Here is a 25,633-nt window from a genome sequence, read left to right as displayed (position 1 = left end):
CTCTGCGTTCAGGAGACCTTTGGAGACTGGTAAACCGGTGAACCTTTTGTAAAAAGAAAAGAAAAAGCAAAACGAAATCAACACCCGGAACCTTTTCTTGGTGCAGTCTGATTTCTTTCAAGATATTGTGGTCATTATGAAACTCATTCCTACTTTCCTGGTCTTGATATGCTTTAAAAATAACATTTTAAGTCATGAGAGAGGGGTGGTGAGGAAACACTGACAAAATAAATGAATATAAAGTGGCAATATAAAGGAGGCAAAGAAAGAAAGGAACAGAGATAGGAAATACAAAAAGCAAAACAAAACAAAAAACTCAAAACCAACCAAACAAAACAAAACCCCAACCAAAAAAACCTAATCCCCCAGTCAATGAAATTTAGGCCTGGTATTGCTAGAAATAAGTGCAATTGGACCTAGTGGATTTGTACCTGTACAGAGAGTAACACTGTGGAAGACCACAGAACATCTCTCCTAAAGATGAAACAGTCTTACATTGCTAAAGGAGTTTGTTGCTGTCTCTGTAGAGCTGTTTTGGAGTCTGTTTGTTTTAAAAAAAATAAGAATAAAAAAAAAAAAACTGCAGCCCAACACATTCCTTCACAATGTTGCTGAAAATGTTCCTTGTTTTAATGTAGAAATCCTTTGGAATTAACTACTGGATATATCATTTGAAAAACCTGTGAGCTAATGATATTTTGGCTTGGGACTTTTTCAGTCAAAACCACATGCACATTAAATTTTCATGTGAACATTGGGCCGCAGAGAGGATTAAACACTCAAAAAATCACTCCAGCAAACACAAAGATAGAAGAAAGCAAAGGCATCTGGGTTTTGCGCCTTTTTCCTGTCATGCTGGAGGAATGAGCTACAGGCTGTTGATTTAATTGCGCTAAGTGCTGCAGGCCCTCAGCCATGCTCCCTGTGCTCTATGGCGAGCAGCTGTGCTGCTGGCTGGGAGGCCAGCCCCACTGCGGCCTGCCTGTGCTCCCTGGGGCTGGGGCCGCAGGGTCAGGCCAGAGGGCCTTTCAAAGCACCAGACTTCACCGCCTGAAGGAACGGCCTCGTTTCCTTTAATTTTATACCCGCTGTAAAATCAATTCCAAATAATGATATCTAACCTATTATTGACACTTTATCCTGTGGGGAATAGCGGGTTTTGACTGTTATAAGCAACCACTGATTTTCCCCAGGCCCTCAGGGCCTCCTGTTGCGACTGAGGCAAATGTTGCTAATAAACGCCTCCTTCAAAGTGACTTTTCCAGCTGAATCGGAGGGATTCCAGTCACCCATTTGATGGAACTTTAACCAGAAACGTGTTAGACAAATTAAATACGGGTTAGCCTCTTGCTCTGGACTATATCAAGAGGCTATAAATGCAAAATGTTTGAGTCACAGAAGACTGTGCTCTGTAATTAACTATTGTAACTCTCCTCACAAATCAAAAGCAGCCTAACGTGTGGAGTTCGGTATGTCAAGACGTGGGTACTAGAATGGCCTAAAGAAAAAATAAGAGGGAAAGGTAAACAAGAGTTTGCATATATGTGTATGCTGTTAGCTAATGTTGTGAGGCTTGGACTTCTCAAATTGCTACAGACAAGCAAAGAACTCAAGCGCTTTAATGTGTGGACTCCCGTTTGATGATATCTAATTAATCCTACTGAGGAAAAAATGATTTTTCAGACTTATCCACTTGGAAAATAATGAAGAGCTGGAAAGGTTTTACAACTAGATGTATTGTTTTTCTTTCATTTGGGCTGCTCCTGAAATATTTACAATCCAGTTTAAAATCGGGCAAGTTGAAAATGGCAAGACTGTTGTTAGCAACTATGATGAAGTAGGATGAGGCTGACTCTGTTTTCAGATTTCAGTTTGGAAGGAAGGGTTTTCTGAAGTGGATACTTAGTAGCTTTCTTCTGGTTCTAGTCAGGAGTTTAGTTTGTCAAAAAATGGGAGGAAAAGGATTTGATGAGCAAATAGAATAATAGAACATTAGAATGGCCTAGGTTGAAAAGGACCTCAAAGACCATCTATTTTCACCCCAGCTGGGTTGGCGGGGTCGCCAACCACTAGACCAGGCTGCCCGGAGCCACATCCAGCCTGGCCTTGAATGCCTCCAGGGATGGAGCATCCACAACCTCCTTAGGCAACCTGTTACAGTGTGTCTCCATCCTCTGAGTGAAAAACTTATCTCTAATATCTAATCTAAATCTCTCCTGTCTTAGTTTAAAACCATTCCCCCTTGTCCTATCACTGTTAACCAATGTAGACAGTCATTCCCCTCCTGTTTATATGTTCCCTCCAAGTACTGGAAGGCCACAGTGAGGTCCCCCCCCGGAGCTCTCTCTTCTCCAAGCTAAATGAGGCAAGTTCCCTCAACCTTTCTTCATAGGGGAGGTACTCTGATCATGTCAGTGATCTCAGTGGCTCTAATTCTAGTGGCCCTCTAATAATGAGCCTGATACTTTAACTGGACCCAGAATATAGTTTTAATCCAAGTACAATGAAAGATTTCTTAAAACATTTATTGAAGAACTTCTGTCTTAAATTCTTTCTTTACATTACTTGTGAATGTGCTGTAATTCTGCATCCCTCTCTTGCCAACCACCTTCTAGCAAGCATTTGATGTTGATTTCTTAAGCATAAGTTTCTTGGAAAACCTCTAAAATTGCAACTATTAGTGATCTCATATATACATATTTAATCAGCGATTAATGTGATAGTTTCTGTAGAAAAGCTATTTATCGAAGATTATACTTTGCTTATTTATCTTTAACTTATAAGTAAAAGCTGACAAAATAGTATAAAGAGAATGAAAGAATATTTTGTTGGTTTTTGTGTTGTTTTTGTTTTTCCATGAACGTGATGCGTAAGCTTCCTTCATTAGTATATCCACAACAATTACATCCAGTAAGAAATCAAGAGCTATTTAATAACTTGTATGCACATAGCTGTAATTCTAAATGGAGTAAATAATCTCTGTCTCTCCCACTCTGTTGTACTGGTTGTTTCAGATATTCCCTTGTGATTGTCTAAAACTTTGTGTTGTTCATAGTGGGGTACTGATTCATGAGTGCAGTTCCAGAAAGTAGTTACCTTATCAGGAGCAGTAATATATTTACCACTTCTGTTGTGTGGTGCATTATTCTTCAGACCTCACTTGCTAAACTCAAGGATGAAAAAGAGTGACTGTTTAATCTCCATTGTTATTGATAATATTTTCTCTATGTTATTCACATAGTTGTTGGGCCAAAGGGATCTGTTAGCTCAATCTGTTGACTTTGTACATTCAAGCTGACCACAAAGATAGCAAGCTGAGGTAATAGGGAAGAAATCTTTTTTTTCAGAAATACAAAAGAATGAAGAAGGGATATTCACAGATACTTGTTTCATCTCATCCTTCTTACTTAGAGTGTATAGGAAGATGGAAGACTCACCGAGGAAGATGCATCTTGAGATGCTGAATAGCTTTCACACTGCAGTAGTTTAAAACTGCTTCTTGGTACTTATGTTATACTACCTACTGCAACAGGATGTTGGTAAAAGGATTCTATATCTCTGACCAGAAAATAAGAGGCAATAAATATGAATGCATGTTACATGTGCGAGTGAATCTGGTATATACACAGAGTGGCCAAGAGGATTCTCACATGCTTTTTTTTTCTATTAGATAACATTTAGGCTTATAATACTATGGCTTTTCATTTTAAAATATACCTAGGAGCGATAAATATAAAACCAAGGCAGGACTTAAGCTGAAAACACTCTTGGTAATGATTTTTAGACATTGTGATTGTTAGCGCTGATATCTCCAATGAAAAGAGCAAGGAGAAAAAGCACCTGAGGAAATACAATTACTGTGAAAGCCAAGCCTAAATTTTTCTAAATCTTCCTGGATAGAGACATCAGAATATTTGTTGCGGATTTGATATTGGCCTGGTAGCTCTTGCGGGACAGGGAGCAATGAAATACTGTGTACTTCCATCTGCCCTCTTCACATCACTGGCTTACAGCTAATTAATCAGTTGTAATTTCCAGATGGCCTTCTAAATCAGCCTAAGGCACTGCAAACTCCAGCAAGGAAGCACAACAGAGCTCTGTTATCAAAGTCTCTGTTGAAAGGAACACAATGTAGTGTTTCCTACTGTACACAGAAGGCTGAAAAGCTGGGAGTGATAGCTTCAGAGAGAACACATTGCTTGGTCTACTCTTGTTCAGACAATGACACTTGCCATGAAACATGGTTTTCTGTGATGTGTATACTTTTCATAACTAAGGTCTTTTAAAACACACACAGCAAGGGGAACAGACCTTTCAATATCTTGGTGGTGCTAGGAAACTTCATCTTTTTGTCCCCACACTGCACCATAAAGAGGACAATTTTGAATGAAATGGCTACTCGGAGTTCTCAGATTGCTTTGATAATTGTCTACTTTTGTTTTATCACAAGTGTGATAGCATGCTGTTAAAAGGTAAAAATGCTAAATCCTATGCTGTAGTGCAGTTGCAGCTATTTGAAAATTGAACATGAGCACCTATAAACTTTGCCTTCATTCAAGCATTTGAAGAATATCTATAGCTGTAACAGAGGGTGTCAAATGTTGCATCCAGTGGTGGGCATTGCAGTCAAATTTGTTTTGATGTGTATTGGCCAGGAACTAGTATTCATTCATGGAAATTAAATGTCTTTTAACTTCATGTCATATTTCACCTGACTTTTTCATTTGATGACACATATTTAATCATGTTACTATGAACAACATTTTTTTCCCTCCATTTTAAAAGAATGGATTTATATGCTGAAGCCAGTAAGCTAATCTTTAGGTTATCTTTTTTTGTAGTAACTACTGCCATGCAAAATATATATCATAAGTTTCTGAGTCATATGTCTCTTTTAGCTTCAGGGTTCATTTGAAACTTAGGGTGAGCCTGGACAGAAGAAAAAAAGAAAAAAGATTGTTTATCGTGGTCCCTTTAATAAATCTTATCCAAATAATGGTGTTAAATCCAACTTTTATTAAACTCGGCACCATGGAAAATTTAGGTGAGATGTAGCTGAGGATGTTTATTATGAGTATAAGGGGTTGTGTGACTTTGTATCTGAATATTAGATGTGGGAGATGCAGACTCCCAAAGATATGTTTGCACAAGCCCCTGTGAAGAAAAATCACTAACTCTGAGCAACTCTACTGCATAGTCTGAATATTTCTATGATCTTCCTGTGTTTGGAATGTTTTTCATGCCATAACTTTTAGGGACATTCACTTGCTGCTTAATATAGTTATGAGAAGAAAGGAAATGGGAGAAATTCTGGAAAGTTGCTCTTCCTGTAGCTGTGAACTTGTGAGTAATAATAAGCGCTTTGAGTTCTGTTGTTGTTTTTGGTTTATTTGTTTTTGTTACATAAAAATCTTTAAGAAACTCTTGTTTTTTAGAGTAAAACTACTGCTGAAAATTATTTTTTCTTGAGTTGTTTAAAGTGAGATACAGTAAAATTGAGCTTCATGAAACCACTGGAATTTTTGAAACTGTAATGTTGAACATTCATAGCAGCATGATTCAGGGAAGTGAGCATTTTAGATCTCATAATACATAACATTGCGTATGTGGACTTTTCTTCACCCATACATATAAACATGGATTTACCAGGCTAATAACATCAGACGTCAGTACGTAGCTGCCATGCAAATAGCACTGATGTGGTGTCAGTTCCTAAAGAAACATATTTGCGCTGATGCTTTAATTGTAGCAAATCTGATATAGTGGCAAACTTGCAGAGAAAGTGGAGGATATGAAAAGATGAACTGTACTCCTGTGTCATAGATTTAACGTTAGACAATCTGTGTATGACTGATAATTACTGTAAAATTACGCAGCTGGTGGCTAAGGTTTAAAACTAACACTTTGTAGTAAACAGTAACTGCCAGAAACTGTGGATTGCCACTGTGAATCCTACCTAGGAAAGGGAACTAGATGGGGTCCAGGGAATTACAGATCACTGAGACTGACTTTTTTTTTTTTAGAAAGATGAGAGGCTGTAATAATGAAAGAGATTTCTATATTCATGAAAAACAAAATGAAAAATTCATTTTGTTTAAAGGGCAAGCATAGAGTCCTACACCCAGGGAGGAATAACTGCATGCATCAGTACAGGTTAGGGGCTGACCTGCTGGAGAGGAGCTCTGGGGGGAAGGATGTGGGGGTCCTGCTGGACAGCAGGTTGGCCACGAGACAGCAGCATGCCTTTATGGCCAAGAAGACCAATGGTATCCTGGGGTGCATTAAAAAGAGCATGACCAGGAGGTCGAGGGAGGTGATTCTCTCCCTCTACTCTGCTGTGGTGAGGCCAAATCTGGCGTACTATGTCCAGTTCATGTCAGTGATCTCCAGAGGTCCCTTCCATCCCCTACCAGTCTGTGATTTTGTGAAATCTGGACTGTGGCAATGTGCAACAATGGCATGAAGGTTATGAAAATTTAGGTTTGTTTGCTGTTGCTCAGCTTTTATCCCAGCTGGAACTTCCTGCCCTTATGGAGCAGCAGGCCTAACCTAACTGATACAACTTTGAGTTAATTTTCTATTTAGTAGAAAAAACAAGGTGTAAAGGGGCTTCTGATGAAGTCAGAGGACTAATTTATAAATTAAGCTAGGTTAACTGATCTACTGTAAGTTAGCCCTATATGTCTTGTAACAGTGACTTCCTTTTAGGACAAAATGCTCCGATCTTACTGGCTGGACTAGTCAACAAATCCAAATAATTTAACAGAAAAATTTACTTTTTACTCTCTAGTTTTGGTGTATGTCTCCTGAAATAGCTGTTAATTTTTAAACCAAATGATATGTTTCATGAGGGCTTTTGGGGAATAAAAATAGGCTTCTTATGATCTTACAGCTGTCTAAGGCAGTACTACAGATTATTAACAATTTATGCATAGTGACACAGCTGGTAACACTGTTCCTCAAAACCAACAGTAATAACTAAACGCTGGTTTATATAAAATGATGTATATGCGTATTTTGTTCTACAGTTGTTGTGCTGGCGTGTCTCTATTATTACTTGCTGTCCATAACTGTCATTAGTAAGAAAATAAAAGTAAATTCACAGACATCTAATCATATTCTTTGCATATTATACAATATAAAAATGAATTTCCTGGGCAGTTGATACTTATCTGACAAGAGTTTGCTTCTTCAATGTGTTTTTTTAATGTAAGCTATGTCTGGAATGATGAGAACCTACATATTGAAATGAAATACAAAGAAATTCATTCAGTTACTTAGATTCAATGTTTTATTTTCTTCTATAATTCTTGATAGACTTATAGTATTTTTTCCTCTGCGTTTAAAATTTAATCTGCAATTAAAATACTTGTTAGACAAAATGCCAATGTCAGACTGTGGGTGAGTAAATGGAAAACATTTTTGTTAATTTTGGTTTTATTCATAAAGTTATTTTGAGAGGGCCTTCTGCATCAGACCTGACGGTGAGCAAGTTGCTTATTTGTTCTGGTCATATATGGTGAAATCCTAATTTCCTTTGGATCAGAACTCAGACTTGCTAAGCATGAAATAAGAACTCAAGTATGTTATGTAGCTTCTGTCTTATTCAAAGCCCTTTTGCATTTCAACCAGCTGTTATGTTGGTTGATGTGATTTTGTACCTGTAGTTGTTTTATGTTATATTGATGCAGTTAACATTGTCCTGCCCCAAAATGTTAACAGTATATGGGGAAAAATTAACACTAAAAAGTGTACATTTTGCATGAGCATGCATGGGTGTACTAACCCAACTGATGTAAATGACAAAACTGCCGTTGGATCTAGTGCAGGTGAAGGTGTTATGGAATTTGATTTTGTTGTTGTTGTTGATTATTACTTCTGTGAGTAGAAAACAATAGAATTCGAATTTCTTGATCTCTCACTTCATTCACTAAGTCTTAGCTCTGTGTAACCAAGATAGGAAAATTTTTAGTGCAGGGCAGTGGAATTTTCTAGATGGTGAAATGTTTTCCTAAAGAATCAAAACAAGAAAATGGTATATTGAATCATCCAGGATAGCTAATATAGATACTTACAGAGCATTAGTATTATTGCTTATAAAATATTAATATTTCTTGTTAAGTTCTTCATATGTAGGTGGATTTCATGGAATAAAGCTTGCAAATTTTGGCTGACCAGGACTGTAGAACTAATTTTATTCCTCAAATTAAAATGCAACAATGAAACATTCTCATGAACCATAATAATATGCTACAATGAGCTTATCATCCTTGTAGTATTTTCAGAGAGCTGAAAACTTCCCAGTTGCTTTTTTTCTCTTGCTTTTACGTTACTGTTAATCAATATTTTCCTTTAATTTTTTTTTTTTAACAAATGAGACATATACAGAAATAGGCTCAGAGGAAGGGAAGCAGCCAGTAAGGAGACAGATTAATTAAGAAACTAAACATTTAAGACCATGATGCTGAAGAATAAACATGACATATAAAACCTGTAGTAGAACAGTCAAATGATTTTATAGAAAGAAAACTGAAGGGAAGAGAAGGACAGAAGAAAACTATTCCTGGCTTGCTCGTGGATTTATCTATCATACAATCAGTGGTGTGTTCACCTGTTTATTTCCAGGCCTCAGTGCCTAGTCAGACTGAAAAAAAATTACTAAACTCTGTTCAAATACTTTTTTCTTAATCCAAAATCTTTTGCAAACCAGAGTCCTACTGTTCACATATGATTTCAATTGCTGTGGTCTCCAACAGATGGGCCATAAAGCTGTGCAGTACTCAATCTTTATAACTAAAAATAACAAGAAAAAGAGATGATTGTGCTGTGCAGTACCATTCTGTTCCAGTATGTCTCAGTACTTAAATACAGTGCTTACCTGAGCCAAGTCTTTGTTAGTGGCTGTTGCAGCTGCCTCATAACTCAGCATGACTGAAGTTCTATCCAGAGCTTGAGGCATCTCTGATCACTGTCCCTGCTCATCCCCTTTGACCCATCCAACTGCACTTGTCTGTTTGAGATCACGTCTGGTCTGGCTGCTGAGTCTCTATCTCCACCTTATTTCTCTTATACCTCTCTATTTATTCCCTCAGCACATCTGACAACTGGTTCCTCTCTGATTTTCTTCTTCTAGTCTGAGGCACAAAACACCCACAGATTTCCAACTTCTGTGTCTCAACTTTGGTTAATTTCTCCATGAGGACAGACAGTTGTCCCTGTTGGTTCAGACTGAAAACTTCTGTCATTCTCCATTAGCTTCCACTCTTAAATGCTTTACCACCAGCTTGGCTCAACATCTCTGTTCCTCTTTTCTCTTCTGCAGTTACTGTACAAGCCACACTCTTCTGTCATTGCTTTGCTACTTCTAACAAATATCTCTCATAGATTTCTGAGGATATGAGGATGTTTTTTTTTTTTTTGCTGTTAGATTGCTAAGCAAGCATCTTGTGCTTTTCACTAAGCTGTCTTTCATGTTTAGAAGGATCTCCGCTTGTACTGGCAAAGCTACTTTAAGCTCTTCATTAGCCTCTGATATTTCCACTTTATCATGATGTCTATGGAAATACTGAAAACAAGTATGCGGATGATGCACTGAAACAACTGATCATACTGCTGTCTAATTTTAGTTTCTTTTTTTGGAGTATCTGTTATCTATTTGTCTGTATTTGGGGGCAGCAGCTGTATAGTTCACCTTTATTTGGCAACTGGACTCCTTGATCTTGACCATGTTCTAAGTAATACAAATAATTATTTAGTGATAAAAATGTTTTTTTAATTGTGGTGTTGAGTATGCAACAGGAGTTACAAATGCTAATATATAGTGTATCAAGTAAATTGTATAACGTTGAGACATTTATTTTCACCTATATAAAAATTCAGTGCATGTTGAAGTCTTTCTGTATTCCATGATATCAGGCTTTTGTTTATGTTAGTTCTCATTGGATGTTGCTTTTCCACTACCCTTATATCAGTTGGCGATATTCTCTAGAGGTTGTGGGATGTTGCTTTCAGGTTCTTTTCTAATGGCTTTCACTTGCTTACTTGCTTTTCATAGTATTGTAATTCATTGGCTTGACTGTACCTCTGTTTTTCCTTCATCGTTTTAAGGAAACGTCTGCACTAGTCTTGTTGTTAAATTAGTAAGCCAGTTGGACCATGAACTTTGCCAGATCTTCCTTACTGATTTATAGAACTGAAATCTCTCCATCCTCCAGGGCATGCACTCTGATTTTTTTTTTCTTTTTTAATGTATAATAACCTTATTTACATTGTTCTTACTTGCTTCTAGCCAAGGAAGCCTCTTGTTCTCCCAGATGGAGTACTATGACTGCTGGAGCACAGTGTATCTTTTTTAGTTGGCTGGCCTTTTGGAGATCTAGGAGTTCATAATCACAGGGGTTTTCTAAATGATTAACAAACAATTCATCTGTCCTTTGGACTCCTTTGAGTGACAAAGAGCTGCTCTATTTAAATGCATCTGGGTTTTCTCCATCTGCACAAGATTATTCCCATTGAACTTTCTGTATTTTTCTCATCTACTTCATTTCAGCAAGAATGGAATGTGAAAGGAAGTGAAATTTGGACTAGATTTACTATTAGCCTAGCAGCTCTGTTGTTACATATGACATATTAAGGCATTGTATTCTCCCAGAAAGAAAGTTTTGATCCAGAAACACATGCTAACGAGGACAGGCACAGCAGTGGTGTTTAAGAGTGGCTGAAACTGTAACTAATTGGGGAAAAAAAAAGCGAACCAAAACACTTCAGGAATAAATCCAGTGTGATGGGCTACTGCATTCCTACTAGTAACCCTTAACACAAGGTAGGCTTTCTTCCATTTCTTTGACTGCTTCAGCTCTGTATTTATGTTTGATTTGTCCAGCTCTTGCTTTTGAGAGGAGAGAATGGTAATAAAAGGACTTTATTCCAGAAGCGAAGGTGTACTACAAAAATTCTAGCAAAAAACCCTTTTACCTAGGGAAACGTCTTTTCTTATTACTATATTGTCATCTAAAGACCCCAAGACATTTTAAGAAAAACAGGCATTTGGTGTCTTCACAGCTTTGCTAGAGGCAACGTAATTTCTGTCTGTATATCATCAATGATCTCTGAAAATTCAATAGGAAAAAATTTTCAACACATATAATATGAGTAGAGAAAGCTGATTTTTATGTAAAATTTAATGAAGAGGACCTGAGTCTCAACACTGAAAAAAAATCCCAGAAAACTGTCTACTGGGACATATTAAAAAAAGACTGTTTGGTCCACATAGATGTTCACATATTTGCTTTAGTCTTCCATCTTTTTTCTGGGACCGTTCACCATTACTGGTTGTAAGTTTATTGCTGTTTTATCATGAGGATTAACATAATCATGCAGCTAGCCCTAAAATTTATGAATAATAGAAGAAAAACTATTTGCAACTGACAACAGAAATTTTGAGCTAAATCTGAGGCTTTATTAAGCTTACTCAGCAAACAGCAAGGGAAATCTTGCATTTCAACAGTTATAGCTCTGTATACTGTTGGCTATGGAATATGAAGGGTATGCAGTGATTAATCAAATTTATACAGTAATGCTTACCTTAAACCAGCAGATGGGCAAAGTGAAAGACTGCAACACAGTACTTCTTAGTGTGCAGCAATGGGGTCACAAATACTAGTAATTCCAATGTCACTCTTTGTGCAGAAATTCAGAAAAAAAGATATTGCTAGAATATAGAACAAAGTACATGTGGAATTACATCTGATTAAAAAAAAAGTACAGTATGGTTCTGTTTTTGATGCTTTGAGAGTTTTATCTTATTACTTGAACTTCTTCTAACCCATCAGGCATAGTATCAGTCCTGTCCAGATTCTGAAAGACACTCTGCTTCTCCCCTTATAAAGGAGAGGAGTATAAAATATGGCCTTTGATCTTCATATTGCAGTTCTCATTTTAATGTTCTCAATAACTTTACGGCAAGAGTTTTAAGGAGTCACCTGAGATACCATATACTGTTAGCTCTTTAGTCAAATATTCTGCCCTTACTGGTAAAAGGATACCCTGATGTTGTTTTATTGATCTTCTTCCTTACATTTGGTTGGGTGATTAACCTGTGTACTTTGTGGTTGAACATCTGGGGGCAACATTTATGATGAGAAAGCCATAAATTTTACTTTTTATTAGCTGCCCCTGTTACAAACAGATTCTTATCTGAAGATGTAACCCGCATAGGTCACAGAGACATAAATATTTTGGCAAGATTTGCTATCTCACATTACTCCCAGTTTTCAGTCCACCTCCTTCTTGCTCCAAATATTTGAGCCATTCCAAACTTCCATCTTTTATTGTATGGGCCCCACTGTAATTTGCTTGTAGGACATGGACTTCCCTTCTCCATTTTTTTTCTCTGCTATTATCTGTCACGGTATCTGGAATGGAACTTAACATTGTGTTATCACAAACTCCTAAATTTTACATGAAATAATGCATTTTGTTTACTTACTGAAGCAAGCAAATTTAGCATCACAAATATCGATCATGCAGTCAAACCTAGCTCCCTATGTATATTTTTGTAAGACGCTGATTCCTTTTAGAATGCTATTAGCTTAAGAATTTATAGTTCTTACCTATCTCACGTTAGTCTGAAAAATGATAAGTATTGATCTGTGATTCCATAAGGAGTCTGCTTTATTTCCTAACCCAATGGGGGGATTGCTTGGATAAAGTATTATGCCATGCTTTCTAGTGCTGGCTGACTACTCCGTTTGCTCCTCCTTTTACTTATCTTGATTTTGACCTCATCCCAGTCTCACACTGGTGCCGTCCCCTTTAAGACTGACTCAGCTAGGTATCAAACCATCTGCTTATGTGCTCTGTGCAACTTGCTGCTCTAGTTGCAGATTGACCAAGTACTGTCCCTTTGTGCATCTTTCTGGCTGCATTTCACTGCTGTCTCTTGTACTGTTGTTACCTCTAACTTCCATCTCTCTCCTCTTCCACAGATCAGACAGTACAAAGCATATATAGTCATTTCTTTATCTAGTTTGAACACAGGCATCAGGAAATAGACTACTGATTATGTAAGTTATATAAACTATCCTGAACTGAGTCAGGGCATTATCAAATGTAGGAAGGCCTGCACTCCTGCAAAGCCTGGAATCCCATGCAGACGAGATCCACTGGGAGAAGGAGTGGTGAGTGTTACTTGCTAATCCAGTTCAGCTTCAGTCAGAAGAGCGTCTAATTACAGATTGAACATGCATAAATGTGTGACTGAACTGTCCTATGTATGCCAATGTCAGCCTAATGTTTGTAGTTTTCTACTACTGAAAATGATGTATACGTGGAAAAGTAGCCATGTGGAAAGATGGATAGAACGTTGTTGTACAGACAGGAAAAAGTTTTTGTAGCTTCCTATACTGGGTCTCTCAAGCCTGTACAAAACACTTGTGAACCTCATTTTGTTCTGATGGTCAGGTGGATTTGTTTTTCTCCCAGCCTCTGTACAATTAGCCCCTTTTTTCAAGGGTAAAAGTCCTTTGTTCATACTGAGAAAATCAGTTTCCCTTCCACCTTCACTGTCAGCCCACGCTGCTTGCTTGCTTTCAAGATTAAGTAACTTCTCTTCAGCAAACAACTTCCATGTTGCTCATATATATGCTATTAATCTACACTTACAGGAGTCAAACACATTCACTTCCTAGGAGGTATTGGAGGAGCAATATATCCAATCTGACCTTTGTCTTTGCACAGAATTCCTGAGGTAATATTGTGCTAACCCTCATTTCAAGGTGGAAGTATTGTGTCTTTTTAAGTATACATCAGTACCAAAAATGTGCCCTCATTCTTCCATAATCTTGCTACATATGTTGTAATGGCATTGTTTTTGAATTTTAAATGACTATATCATATTTTTAAATGTGATTTTTATCTAGGAGAGCAAGTAGTAGGCAATGTCTTGAAAATATATTGAAGGCCCATAATTTACTTCATACCTACTGGACGAGATTGCCGGATGGTTCAAAATGAAACTGAAAAATATGAGAAGAGAATTCTACTGTTTCCATTAGTGTTTCTAGCAAAGTGATGTAACATGGAATGCGTAATTAAAAAAGATCTCATGTGTCAAAAGTACTACGTTATTAGTCTTACGTGCATTAATTCAGAGAATAAGAATGTTTGAAATGTTTCACTGCAATCCAGAGTAAGAAACATTTCATTCATGAAAAAGGCATTATGATTTTCTCAACTTGGTAATGCATTAAGGGCAATGCTGGAGGTGAAAGTTGCATGCCCAGCTAAAAGGCCACTTTGTTGTCATGGCCAGGTAAAAAACAAGAACTGAAAAGCTGTATGAAGAACTGGGGTCCATGTTCTCGTGTTCTGTGACTAGACAGGGAGCCGTTGATCCTGCTCCAGAACTTACTGGTCTACATCAATGAGGAGCTGAGTCTACATGAGGCTGGCTCCAAAAGTGTGTTTTCAGACATTGTGAGCTGTGACAATAGACTCAATATGAATGACTCAATGAAGATAAGTAACCTGGTCTGAGTGATGGTGTCTCTCCATGCAGTACACAGACACATCAGGAAGAGGCTTTAGCCACAGCTTTCTGTATGGCCACCTGTTGATGTCTAACAGGCCTGAGAGACTAGATAATTTCCTGTGAATTGATTTTTTTTTCTTGCTGCCTTTTGATGTTAATTCAGCAGTGGCAAGTGTAGAGTCCTACACCCAGGGAGGAATAACCACATGCATCAGTACAGGTTAGGGGCTGACCTGCTGGAGAGGAGCTCTGCAGGGAAGGATCTGGGGGTCCTGCTGGACAGCAGGTATGTAGATACCAATGGTATCTTGGGGTGCATTAGAAAGAGCGTGACCAGGAGGTCAAGGGAGGTGATTCTCTCCCTCTACTCTGCCGTGGTGAGGCCAAATCTGGAGTACTATGTTCAGTTCTGGGCTCCTCAGTTCAAGAAAGACAGGGATCCCCTAGAGAGCCCTGTGGAGCTCTGGGAGATACGATGGGGGACCTGGAGCTTCTCCCTTAAGTGAAAAGGCTGAGTCCTGGGTCTGTTCAGTGTGGAGAAGATTGAGAGTGGATCTTATCAATACCTGCAAGCATTTAATGCACAGGAGTCAAGTGGATGGGGTCATGCTTTTTTCAGTGGTGCCCACTGAAAGGGCAGGAGGCACAAACTGGAGCACAGGAAGTTCTGTATGAACACGGGAAAGAAATTCTTTCCTATGAGGGTGTCAGAGTACTGGAGCAGGCTGTTTTTGTGGAGTCTCCTTTTCTGGAGGTATTCACGAGCCCCCTGGACAATTTCCTGTGTGACCTGCTACAGGGAACCTGCTTTAGCAGGGCTTTGGAATCGGTGATCTCCAGGAGTCACTACCAGCCTCTGTGGTTCTCTGATTCTAATAACTTTTCTGGTTTTGTTCAGTTGTTCTGAAATATACTTTAAGCATTTTCTTACAGAATTTGGTTTTGATATATTTTTGTATCTGCTAAAATTAATCAACGGATGCTTCATAAGAGGAACACTGTGACTTTTAGTGAAGTTTTGTAATTGATTCTCCTTACAAGATGACCATAGTAGCGATAGTACTTCCTACAGTCATAAAAATACTGGTGTTCGTGACATTGTTGGAAGGTATCATTTATGTGTGGATTTTTTTTAAACTTGATCTTAGGAGCAGCTTGATTATCAGGAATTAAAGTGCTGTTCTAGAGATGTTAAAAAATAATGCTCGCTGGAGACTATGTGTTTCATCAACTATGTTTTGCTGCTTGGGACCATCTTTTTGGGAGCTAAAGAAGAGCCCATAGTCTACTACAACACTATAGTTTTTGCCTTTCCTCTCTACAGCTCTTTTAGTGATGTTCTAATGGCTTTTCGTAATCTTCTTAGAAAACAGATGAATAAATTAATAAAATCTGTCTAGTACATTCTCCTGATGAGAATGTCTAGAGGTGTTGGAATGGTTGTGGGTAATATCTTTTAAGTATGTAAACTTGAAGATGTTGATAGCTTTGATGTGGCAAGATTTAAGGTTATTGCATTTTGTTTTGTGTTGGTTTGAAAGATGCTATGAACTGAGTTCTTTGCTAACATTTTCAGAATTTATGATTGCCTCATTTCATCCAAATACTGCTCTTTTTATTTTTCCCATTTCTTTTTGCAAACAAAATAAATCTTTAGTCTGTTAGTCTAACATATGCTTGTACACTTTTAAATCCAGCCCTGGGAAATATATTCATTATTGTATGCTCTTTTGATCCCCTTAAGATATGGCACACTAGAAGAGCACAACACAGTAGAAGAGGATATCTTGTTTTCTTCTGTAACCTTTCAGGATTTTAATTCCAGTAACTTCCACTCTAGAGCATAGAAAGAGTTTATATACTCCAAATATTCATAGAAAATACCAGCTGGTGGGTTGCTACACTCTGGATGATTGTCAAGTCTTACAAATATTTTATAGGATATGGTCTATAGACCTCAAACATAGCATAAATCAGTGTGAGCTTTCTTTCTTTCTATTTCTATTGATATCAAAAGTCTAAGTAATGCCTGTGAAGCTTGTTCTCCCATTAACTGATAATTGGAAATATTGTCAACACAGCTTGAAAGACTAGAAAAAGCAAACATACGTTGATGTTTATTTGATTTTATTTCATGTACATTTACATACAGTCAGGATTTTATTGAGTTTCGGTTTGATTTTAGACTTTATGAAGTGACAGTGCTATCCAAGGATTCAGTGGAGATGCTATGATATAAAAAGAAGTCAGGAACTACTGTTCATTCACTCAATCAGCATACATGTACACAGGCAGTATTTAAAAATAATGTATATATTCTTTCCTTTAAAAATGCTTGTGCCTTGTGAGTTCCATCCAATATTTTCTGTAGGTAGACGCTTAGCTGTTTCTCTTCTGCTACTTGGAGATTTGGAGTGTATTAACTTTATGAACTTCATGGAAAAATTATTGCTTTTTAGAGGGATTATTCAATTACCCACTTCAGGCAAAATGCAATAAATCTTGTATTATGCTAAAGCCAAACATTAATCATCAGACCCTGCAAGCATGATGGCTGTGTTCTTCTCAATGTCCAGCAGGCTTAAGCCAATATTCCTTGTCTTCATTTCATTCCTCAGAGGTATAAGTAATCAATTTTTATTAATTTGCAGCATTTTTTTTCTTTACTAAATTTTGTCTTCATCTTCTCTAGTTGCAGTAACCCCTCATTGTCCTTAATAATTTTGCTTGCAATTTTAATTCTTGAGTTCTTAAAATGCTTTTCTTCTTTGGAAACTCTAAACCAAAGCAATGTTTGCGACAGAAAGAGATAGCTTACAGTACTTTTCTTGAATACCTAATTTCTTGTGGGAGATTACTGGTTATAAGAGATTTGATGTTTGGAGTCATTTTCAATACTGTTGATGTTTTAAACATTTTTAGTACAAATGCTGTTTTCTGTTTCAATGCTGTGTTTGAATTGTGGCAAGAGTTTATGAAACTCAATTTTCAAGTAACCATATAAAACAGGTAAAAATCTGATACTTGTTAAGTTTTTGCTTACAAACATTTTCAACTTAAGTGTTAATCCCTTCTTATTTATGCTTTTTTTTGTTAATGCACAGCAAATATATTTTGTCTAGAAAGAGAGAATAAAATAATTAGAAAGGCATTAATGAGAAAACTGTTTTCTAAACTATTACCCTTTGTGTGAAGGTTTTGTTTATACATACATATATATACACACACACACACATATATATATTATAATGGATTTTGCACAGCTAAGAACATTCCTGGCAGTTACACTGAAATAGCTTGTTCCTCTTCAGTGTCTGTGTGGTGAAAAATTGCTTGCAAAGTCAGTGCAAGCAACTTCTTGTTTATTTGTACTGGTTATCTTGCCGACTGGAAAGATCCTGTTACATTATATCATTGCACTCTGTTGAATGTCAGCAGTAATGAGAAGCTAAGAAAATATTTTTCAAGGCTGTGAGTGAAAACCTTCTCGGTGATGAGGAAGTAGAAGTATTCACACTGCTAGAAGAAATTAGAGCATGTTTTCTCGATTAACATCTTTTCTTGGTCCTCTAGCCAGGCACTTTTATTCACTTTTCAGTAGATGGTGCCAGAGTCAAGGTAACCTCTCACTCTCTTTGAAGGACTTTATTGTGTTTGCCAGTGGTGTTAAAATGTAATTTCAAAATACTGTAAAAATATCTTTAGTGGATACAGATGTGAAAAAATGTTTTTATTGTCAGGAACATCTCTTGGAGAATTTGTAGATATTTGATTTCATCAGCCTTAAACTGTTGATAGAAGCTGAGCATGCAGAGCAAGTGGCTGGTATGTCACTATTTAGGAAGATGCTTGTACTGAACCTCCTTTACCTGATCTCTCCAAATGTTACATGGGAGAGCACTGCTGCTGGAAAAAGGAGGAAATAAAAATTATAAAAATTGAGAATATGAAAGAAAGCATCTCTGGCAGGTAAAACTCCCCAGCATTCCTGGCTTTGAACATCTCAGAGTATTCTTGTGGCAACTAAGGATATCTATTATTTGTAACTTTCACACAAAATTCTCCTGGTTTGTAGAAAAAATTCTGTCTTGGAAGAGGAAAGACACATTAGCAGCTCTGTCTATTGAGTTGGAGATTGGAGCTCCACTAATTATGGAAAAAGTAGAAAAAATGCCAAGATCTTTTTATTTGATGTGTAAACTTCACTCAACAATGTGGTAGTTATTAAACTCACTAAATGATGGACTATTGTATTTCCTGAGATTCGGAGAGACTGAGAATAGTGCTTTATGGAAAAAAAAAAAACATGAAGGTTAAAAAGAATAAGAAAGAAAAAAAATTAGCATATAAATATATTTCAAGGAGATTTGAGAACAAGCATACTTTGGAGGCCTAAGGTGAGAAGTACAAACAAGTAATAGCGTTAGTCAAAGTCATGCCCCCTAACTATTGCTACGGTCTTCTGAAGTAAGTTCTTCAACTAGTTTTTGGGGGGTTATTTATTTATTTAAGAGGAAAAGAGCTGAAAATTCAGAAATTTGTTTTGTCAGGAATCCCACAGTATTGCATGTGAGAAAAGTTTAAATGTCGTATTTGTATACCTAACTTTGTCCTCTAATTTTCTCTACAGCTGCTGGTCACTGTGGTCTTTGTAGTTGTCCTTCTCTTGCTCACTCTGGTGATATCACCAAATGAATCAGGTTTTCGAGGCAGATATTTTAAATTTACCTGCCAGCTAGCTTCTGGCTTGGCTTTACTTTTGGAACATCTGGAGTCCTTGGGATGAGGCCTCCAGTTAAAAACTCTTGAAATGGCATTGCTAAGGCTGGAGCCAGGCCCAGCTCTTCCAGAAGAAACAAATACATCCCTGTGAGAAATATTGCTTTCAGGGAAAATGAGTAATCTCTCAGACATCCTCTAGGATCATTTCTAACCAGCTCAAATTAAGAAGATTTCTACAAATATGTTTTACTATTACGAACATCCTGCTCTTCATCCATGCTGTTTCCTATACTTCTAGTCTTATTTTGGAATTTCCTTAGGTATTTGTTTGCTTCTGTCCTTGTACAACATACAGCTTAGCCTTTAGGCTTGCTCAATATTAGACTGAAGATTCCAACTGGAAAGCAGATCTGGATGCAGAAGTACAAGTGCAATAGTTCTCATTAAGCTTGTCTTGCTGTCATTGTATCCAGATGACAGTCATTCATCTGCTTTGGTAAAAGTAACTTTCAACCTGTTTGATTCTGTTTGATAGCTATGTTATGCCAAAAGGATTTTTTAAACTTTAAAACCAGTTGAAGGAAGATCAAATACCTACCTAGCTTGTTTCGTATGTGAGAAGGTCAGTACTTATTTCACAGGGAAGCATAAATATTTTTAGCATTCATTTGCCCTGAAAGGCTCTTCACAGATGGAGAGAGGCAGCGTCAATAGCATTCACTTCAACATGTTGGCTTTCTGCCATGCTTGTGATTACTATTTGTCTGTTTATATAACCTTGGTTCATATCAGTAAGGCTGCAAACTTTTACTTTCCAATATTTGGAATGAATTAATTTAAAGCAGGACAAGCAAGGTCTTCCAGACATGCTACATCTTCACTCAGGTTCACACATCCTGGCAGCACAACTGTGCTACCAAGGATTCTTTCAGTGCAGTTCTCACAAGTCTAGTGATGTTTGCTCTGCAGCATCTCATCTATCACATCTATGGTAACAATCATTTCAGAGTCTCCTAAATATTGCCGTATTGTTGTTCTATGTGCTGCCTTCAGAATGGGACAAAAGTGATTTATGGATTAATGTCTGTGGTCCAGTTTTTATCTAGAACAGGCAATCGTCTTTTGCTACCCACTTTGAAATACAGTTAAATGAATGGCTTAGTTTAATATACATTGTGATTGAAATTTCAGCCTGGGAATTGATTAATGAAATGAGTTACTCAGGCATTATTCTGTCAGTAGTGAACCAGGTCAACCATCTTCGACATAACTTGGGTTGTCTAGCAGATCTCATCACATACTAACCATCCAGATTCAGCCACAATTATATGTTGTTTATATCTGACTCCCACTAAAAGGCCTATTCAGATAGTTCAGGTGCTTTCTTCTGATTTCACAGCTTTTTGGTCAAATAAATTAAAGCTGTATTTATTACTACGTATTGTCCCTGAGTGTCCAACTAAGAACTTAGAGTGATGTACTCAGTTACCAAATCTATTTGGTATCTTTCTATTCTGACACCTAAAACACTAAGACAAGTCATGCATTCATCCAGACATATATGTAGCTGCCTCGAAAAAAAAAATACATTTTAACATTTAGCCACAATTACTTCAAATTACTTAGCTGGCGGTAGGTACTTTGACCAATAAAAAACTGATCTTGACTGTTACAGCAATGCATTTTTAACCCTTTTTGTAGTTTAGGGGAGTATGGAGAATAGAATATTCTATAATAGGAATGACTTTTTACATACAATTTCCTATCCTTAATTAACTCTGTGCTTTGCAGAGAGAAATAGTTAACACCAAGAGGAAAGTGGCTGATCCACGCTGAGCAGCAGTTCTTGGACTAGAACTCACTTTCCTAAATGCCTTGTGTTGGCTACAAGGCAGCTTGGAGTTGCTGCTCTAGGCGTAACCTGAAAGATTCACAAGATTTCATAAACAGAACATTCATATGTTGATGGATATCAATATTTCAGAACATTTGTCTGTCTGAAGGGATTTGTATACAACACTCCACGTGACTTTTGCTTTCAGACTGCTCTTCCATTATTTTATTTTTTTTTTTCAGAACATTCAGGGGGAAGGAAGAATATGTGGCCTTGTGTCTATAGGTAAAGCATATATTACTTTCCAATATTATATTCCAGCAGAGTCTTGAATTTAAAGAGAAGGGAGATCCCTCCACACTACTCTGTAAGTTGCAATAAGGAAATAGTATGGTTATTCAAGAATGTCGAGTCCGGTGCTGGCTTTGCATAGTTAGTTCCTGAGAACCTAGAAGAGTATTGAACTAGAAGGGACCACCCAGCTCACTGACTGCAATCTCCAGTCACACGCAACCACTCAGGAGCTGAAATATTTCTAGCACCTTCAAATAAAACTTAAACTCTAGTGAAAGGTCAGCAGGCAAAAACTATGGTATCTCAGAGAAAGAGCATGACCCTAGCAGGAGGAAATCAAGCAACATAGATGATTATGTATGTTTCATCTTGCACTGTGGCATATGGCCATGTATTTTCCACAAAGTTTTGTGGATAAAATTGGTTGGGCTAGAGAAAAGAGACGGAGGAGCCATAATCACCTAAATCCTGTTTAGTTTCAAAGTTCTGAAAACTTTGTAGATGCAACACTCTGATGGAAAATATTTGAGTACTGGTTAAACTTGTGCCTGTTGTGACTGAAGATAAAAGAAATATTTAATAATATGTTCCTTCTGTTGCTCAGCACATTACTGCTTGCATGAAAGCATTTGGAGTCCTCTCCATAAACAGTGGAGGTAACCTAGTGCAATGGGATGGGAAAAAGGGTGTCACTGGTTACGATTCAATTGTAACAGAGTGCCTGGGGTTATTCTAGCAGACAGTGTGTACAGCTTCAAGATCTGAAAGGGCTTTGGGTGATTTGAAATATGCAGTTGCTAAATGCTGGATTTGATTTGTTTGCTGAAAGCTCAGAAGAAAGAGCATAACTTTAAAAAGGAGTATTAATTCCTTAGCCAGGGACGTTTGCCATCTCACCAGAGGCACATGTCTGTAAGATTAGCTGATCTGTAATATGAAAGGAAAATGCTGAAACAAGCAAGATCTGTGGTGACCTCCCGTATGAGGGCTAAGACTGGGCAATGACTTTTTGGGTAGTAGAGCAGAAGTTTCCATGAAATACAGGACCTTCTCTAATAGTTTGCATTTGTGCTGGTTCCAGTCATAGGAAGTTCACCCACTGGCAAGGTCAAAATGTGATGTTCCAGCTTGTTTTTTACTGCTTGTTTATTCCCACTTGATTGTTTATGTAATGTTGTTTTGGTATCTAAAAAATGAGGACCCTTCTTACACAGTGTGATTTCAAGTGGAACTGGTATGAAGCAGATTGAAATGAAAGTGTACAAGATGCTAATCTTACTATCAGTGTCACTGCCATGTTCATTTGATGGCAGCTCTAATTGGGTTGAGTGATGCAGAACCAGTACTTAAAACAGTGTCAAAGATGGTCGTGTAACACATGCTCATTTCATCAGGACATACACTCATTGCAGTGGAATGGTGATTCATCCAGGAAGCGGAGTACACATTCACAGCTCTGACAAACAGATGAGTCGTGGTTTCATGAGTGTGCATTGCTGCTTCAAAACCCAGCATTGTTTAGCCATCATTGTAAAATCTTAATGGTGGAACACTGTTTCAGAAGATACAATCTACATGTGTTCAGTGGGAGCTCACATTTCCCCACATCAAAATAAACTTTTAGACAAATTACCTGCATTTGTTATTACCCATGGTGAAAATGAAAAACAAAATATTTGAGGGATTTAAAAAAAAAAAAGTTGTTTTCATTCATCTGGGCTTTCACCTCCTTAGTTGTACATGTGGGCATGGTCCAACTTATTCTGACTTACTTTGAACCTACTTGAATAAGTGTAAAATTGTGAGTAAATGTTATATCAACACTCTGCATACGAGACTGGTGTATATGTGAGAGAAAAATGTGATGCATATATGAAGTACAAATAGGACCAGTTGAAAAACTGGGAAGAAAAGAGAGAGAAAAAGGGTTCAAAACAATATCTTGTGTGTATATAGCTAAATAGATAATATAAAATTAGAATTATCTAGACTATCTTGCCCTAGTCCAGCATTTGTGAATACTTCACAAGATGTTTTTAGGTATGAGAAATAAACCTGTTTCAAAAATTACCGAATTACTGTTTTAGTAAAAATACTATAGGGAAGGCTTTTATGATACAGGCAGCAAAACTATGATGGACTTCAGGTAGATTGAGGAACATAAAAAACAGACATTAAGGCTATCAAAACTGCAGTGGGTCACAGGATTTTTCTATTTTTGTTGCAATAGAAATGTAATAGAAATGTAATCCTCTGTAAGCCAAGAAAAAAAAAATCTGAATATCTGTAGTCTTTAAAGGATAGATTCTGTCTCTCTTTCCTATTAATTATCAGTTTAAACATATATGCACTTCATGAGGAAGCAATGTATGTAGGAAGAAATGTTTCAGATGGCATCTTCTTTAGACTGTGGGTTACTTGAATACTTTTCAGTTTTGAAGGTCATGTCTTTCTGATGTTTTCTTGAAATTATTTAGCTCAACATCTCAAAAAAAGACTTATGACTTGCAAACCCAGATTTTCTCTGATTATTGCAGTTTGGATTTTGAATGGATTTTGCTGGTTCTCATACCGTATGCACTTTGAAATACTTTCAGTACCCAGAAATCTACTTCTGCTCCTAAAATATTTTCTAAAGATTAGTCTTGATCATGGCTTAAGCTACATTTTCATTACAGCCATGATTTGAGTATTCCCTCATGAAATACTTGCAGTCATGTTTTGCAAGCTGTCATGGAGCAGGCTTTGAGAAGCCCTCAAAACCATAAAACAGAACATCGACTGATGTTCTGTAAATCACCAAGAAAGGAGAAAAAAAATATATTTACAGATGGGAAAAAAATTAGTCAACAAAAATCAAGAGTTGAAGTCGAGTCTATTTTTTTACCACTAAATAAACCAAACCCATTGTAAAATGAGCAAAAAAATAGCTTTGTTTATTTATTTTTTAGTTTCTGAAGGTCAGATGGTCTCTTGGTTCTGCTTGTTTGTTCTTTCCAAGGCTGTTAAGTAGCTGTCTGAATAATGAAAGTGATCAATACTCCTTTACAGGGAAAGCAGGCACCTTGAAAATCATTCCTGAGATTTTCCTTGAATTGCACAAGTTGAAATGAAGACTCATTTTGATAAATGGTCTTCATTTGAGGCTATCTTGTGAGGTTCTAAGCCACTACAGCACTGAAAGCCACAAAGATAGCCACATTTACCAAAAACACTTCAGTAGTGACCCTAGCAGAGAAATGCAAGCTCTTAGGAAGCATGCACTGCCCCTTTACATTTATTTCTTGAGCGAAATATTCAGTAACCATCAGGCATAGATGAAGTCATCCCGTGGAGTTTGGCCACTTCACTGGCTTAGGGCTAGTCAGTAGTAGATTTCTGCAGAACCTACTACAACCCAAAGAAAATCATCTTATTAGCACAGATAGCTCATTTTGATGGAATGTGCTGGCATTTTTAAGCTTTCCAAATAGGGAATTTTAAGAAAGAGAGAGAACTTGTTGAGAAAGGGCTTCCAGCCAGAAGCGGTGATATAGATAAAAATGTCTTTCATTGTTTCCTGCCCCTCCAGAATCTAGCATAAAGCAAAAGCAGTGACTGTGATAATAAAGCCAAACGATAAATGAAAGAAGGAGCACTTCAACATAATCTAGATAACAGGAAAATTTTAAATGGACAATTTAACATGAGAGTCTGCATGGAATTATTTTTCATTAAACAATCAAAGCTTGTGGTAATGCAAATCAAATCCATTTTTAGCTGCAGGAAATTTTGACAATTTCAGAGGAGTAAAAAATATGAGAATAATAATATCATGATGGTAATTCACAGTAATTACAGAAAAGCATAATTGCACAACACAAGCACTAATCAAAGCTCAGAAGAGTACTTTGGCAGTCATTAGGATTTTAGAGCCATTAGCATTTACCTTTGTCATTGGGCACCACACAACAAGCATTATTAATTTCATGTCAATCTACAGCATAATTTCCCTGATCAAATATCAGTTCTTAATAACTAACCGCAAAGATTGGCTTATCTGACATTGATTTTTGTGAAGCATCTTAGAAAGAAAGCTTTGCTGGTGATTGCTTTGGAAGCAGCAATGCTCTTGTGAACTTGTGTTATTTCTCAAAGTTTGTGGACTGACCTATTTGTGTACAACTTTCATCCATTTCATTTGGACCTGCTGTCTTGAAAAACCTTCAGAACATTGTTTGTACTTTTCTCTTGGTATCTTACAAATATAATTT

General features: G+C 37.1%; 1 long non-coding RNA gene across 21 annotated transcripts in view; it reads left to right on the top strand.

Annotated features, from left to right (window-relative positions):
- The window catches only part of LOC112532303, a 196,909-nt gene that overhangs the window by 20,267 nt on the left and 151,009 nt on the right, over positions 1-25,633 (top strand). For 5 of the 21 annotated variants that reach the window (XR_005859162.2, XR_006939059.1, XR_006939069.1 and 2 more), the window contains exon 1: positions 10,756-10,822. The exons of 6 other annotated variants lie outside the window; for them this stretch is intronic. This is a non-coding gene — a long non-coding RNA (uncharacterized LOC112532303). Of the gene's footprint in view, positions 1-10,755; positions 10,823-12,808; positions 13,179-25,633 lie in introns of those variants that run through there. 10 more of the 21 variants (XR_006939061.1, XR_006939060.1, XR_006939068.1 and 7 more) reach the window with 3 other exon arrangements.

The sequence above is a fragment of the Gallus gallus genome, chromosome 4 (assembly GCF_016699485.2).
Source record: "Gallus gallus isolate bGalGal1 chromosome 4, bGalGal1.mat.broiler.GRCg7b, whole genome shotgun sequence".
Taxonomy (NCBI): domain Eukaryota; kingdom Metazoa; phylum Chordata; class Aves; order Galliformes; family Phasianidae; genus Gallus; species Gallus gallus.
The sequence above is the reverse complement of the archived record's forward strand: the minus strand, read 5'-3'. Positions and strand labels throughout refer to the sequence as shown.